General features: G+C 39.0%; 1 pseudogene; it reads left to right on the forward strand.

Annotated features, from left to right (window-relative positions):
• The first annotated feature begins 328 nt into the window (after positions 1-328).
• Positions 329-1,960, forward strand: LOC143649398 (transcription initiation factor TFIID subunit 9-like; annotated as a pseudogene).
• The last annotated feature ends 1,023 nt before the right edge of the window (positions 1,961-2,983 follow it).

A 2,983-nucleotide genomic window follows, 5' to 3' on the forward strand; every position in this document is an offset into this window, starting at 1 on the left:
ATAAACACCCGCATCTCTGATGGACAAGTGTTTAATTGAACTGTGGAGGAAAGAGCCTTGTGCTTGAGCAAAGCAGCCCTCACTTAGTCCCAGCTCTCACACATACTAGCCATGTGTCTTTGGGTTGCTCATCTAACCTCTTTGGGCCTTAGAGGTCACACTTAGAAAAGTCGTATTATAGGTGAGGCCCATGTTGCAGCTGAGCAGCCTGTTTATTAGTCCACCAGGGGTTGGAGAAACTATACCAGGCAAAGGACTTACCTCAGGATCCAGACTGAAATACATTAATGTGGGTGATTTAGCTAAAGAAGTCGGATCACCTGATGTCATGGAGCCTGGCAAGACGGCATCTCCCAAGAGCATGCTTAGAGATGCACAGATGATGGCACAAATCCAGAAGGATATTACAGACTATGAGCCAAGAGTTATAAATCAGATGTTGGAGTTTGCCTTCTGATATGTGACCACAACGCTAGATGATGCAAAAACTTATTCAAGCCATGCTAGGAAAGCTACTGTTGATGCAGCTGATGTGCAATTGACAATTCAGTGTGGTGCTGACCAATCCTTTACGTCTCCTCCCCAGAGACTGCTGTTATTAGATATTTTTAAAAATGTATTTTTATTAAGATATCTTCACACACATACAATCCATCCAAAATATACAATCAATGGCTCACAATACCATCACATAGTTGTGTATGATTCAGAACCATGACCATTTTTAGAACGTTTGCCTCACTCCAGAAAAAGAAATAAAAAGAAAAAACTAATATATCCCATATCCCTTACCTCTCCCTCTCATTGACCACCAGTATTTCAACCTACCCAATTATTTTTACCCCTTACCCCCCCATTATTTATTTATTTCTGTCCTTTTTTTTTTAAACTCCTCTGTCCATACCCTGGATAAAAGATTTTCACAGTCACATGGTCACAATATAAAGTCTATATAGTTATATGGTCATTCACAGAAATCAAGGCTACTGGAGTACAGTTCAACAGTTTCAGGTACTTCCCTCTAGCCATTCTGATACACCAGAAACCAAAAAGGGATATCTATATAATGCATTAAGAATAATCTCCAGGATAACCTCTTGACTGCGTTTGAAATCTCTCAGCCACTGATTTATTTTGTTGCATTTCACTCTTCCCCTTTTGTCAAGAAGGCTTTCTCACTCCTGTGATGCCAGGTCCCGGCTCATTCCGGGAATCATATCCCATGTTGCCAGGGAGATTTACACCCCTGGGAGTCATGTCCCACGTAGGGGGAGGGCAGTGAGTTCACTTGCTGAACTGGCTTAGAGAGAGAGGCCACATCTGAGCAACAAAAGAGGTTCTCTGGGGGTGACTCTTAGGCACAATTATAAGCAGGTTTAGCTTATACTTCGCAGGAATAAGTTTCATATGGGTAAACCCCAAGAACGAGGGCTCAGCCTATTGAATAATTGTCCCTACATTTTATTAGATATTACAAGGCAAATAAATCAACCCCGTTTGTCATTAATAAAGCCATATTTAGTTCCTAGATTGCCACCTGATAGATACTGCTTTTGTTCCAAACCATAAACTTAAGTCTTTATATATATATATATATATAAAGGCATCTACTTCTGCAGGAAGAATAACAGTTCCCCAGTTAAGTGTGGGTTCAGACTTAGCACTCCCACAACCCCACAAACTATGTCTGTTTCAACTAAAATAGGGGCTCTGATGTCCCTCATTGGGCTAAGTTTGCAATTAGACGCCCAATTCACAGTCCCCAGCTGTAAAAGCATCCATTCCTGCAACATCAGCAGTTCAGACTGTTCTGATTAACCCATCATTAATTGGGTCCAAAAACATTCTTATTACCACTAGCCCAGTGTCATCACAAAACACTGTCAGTGAGTCATCAATTGCATTGAAAAGAAAACACGAAGATGATGATGATGGTGATGATGGCTATGATAATTTGTGATCCAGCCTTGATGCTTGGTCTTGAATCCAATATACATAAATTAAACATGCATGCTGGATCTTTTGAACTTATTAGTATTTTTTCATGTTTTTTTTTAACTTTTTTTATTGTGCAGTGTAATATATATACAAAGCAAAGAAATAAAAAAGCAATAGTTTTCAAAGCACTCTCAACAAGTGGTTACAGGACAGATCCCAGTTTGTCATGGGCTACCATACGATCCTCTCATATTTTTCCTCCTAGCTGTTCCAGAATATAGGAGGCTAGAGGGCTTAAATACTTTTTTATCATCGCAGTCGACTTTTTTCCTTCTTTTTTTTTGTGAACAATAACATATATACAAAGAAGCTATAAATTTCCAAGCACAGCACGGCCATCAGTGGTAGAACATATTTCAGACGTTGACATAGGTTCCAATTTCACAATTTTAGGCTTTTACTCCTAGCTGCTCTAAAATACTGGAGACTGAAAGAGACACCAATTTAATGATTCAACACTCATATCCTTAATTAGTATTTAATGAGTAAATATGGTTATCACACAAAGTGATATTATAAAGCCTGAGTCATTGTGTTGCTGAGAGGAGGAAATGTGATTTTATCTGGGAAAGTGCCTGGTAAAATAAGGAACCTTGAGTATTTTAAGGAGTAGATGGATCATGGAATCCAGGAATGGCAGGATGTGCCATCTTCCCCTCACGGGGAGTGAAGGCTCCCCATTTTCCACTGGAGCATCCGTGTGAGGCTTTCATAGAGAAATGTTCTGGTGATCCAGTAGCTTTTTTTACTACATATTTTTTAGTTATTTTTTAGTGTTTGTTCTGGGGATTACCATTAACATCTCAATTTATAACAGTCTAGTTTGGATTAATACCAACTTAATATCAATAGCATACACAAACTCTGCTCCTGCATTGCTCTGTCCCTTTACCTCTTCTTTTCTTCTTTTTTCTCATCACATAGTTGCATATTCATCATCAAGATCATTTCTTAGAACACTTGCATCGATTCAGAAAAAGAAATA

This window comes from Tamandua tetradactyla, chromosome 11, assembly GCF_023851605.1.
Source record: "Tamandua tetradactyla isolate mTamTet1 chromosome 11, mTamTet1.pri, whole genome shotgun sequence".
Taxonomy (NCBI): Eukaryota; Metazoa; Chordata; class Mammalia; order Pilosa; family Myrmecophagidae; genus Tamandua; species Tamandua tetradactyla.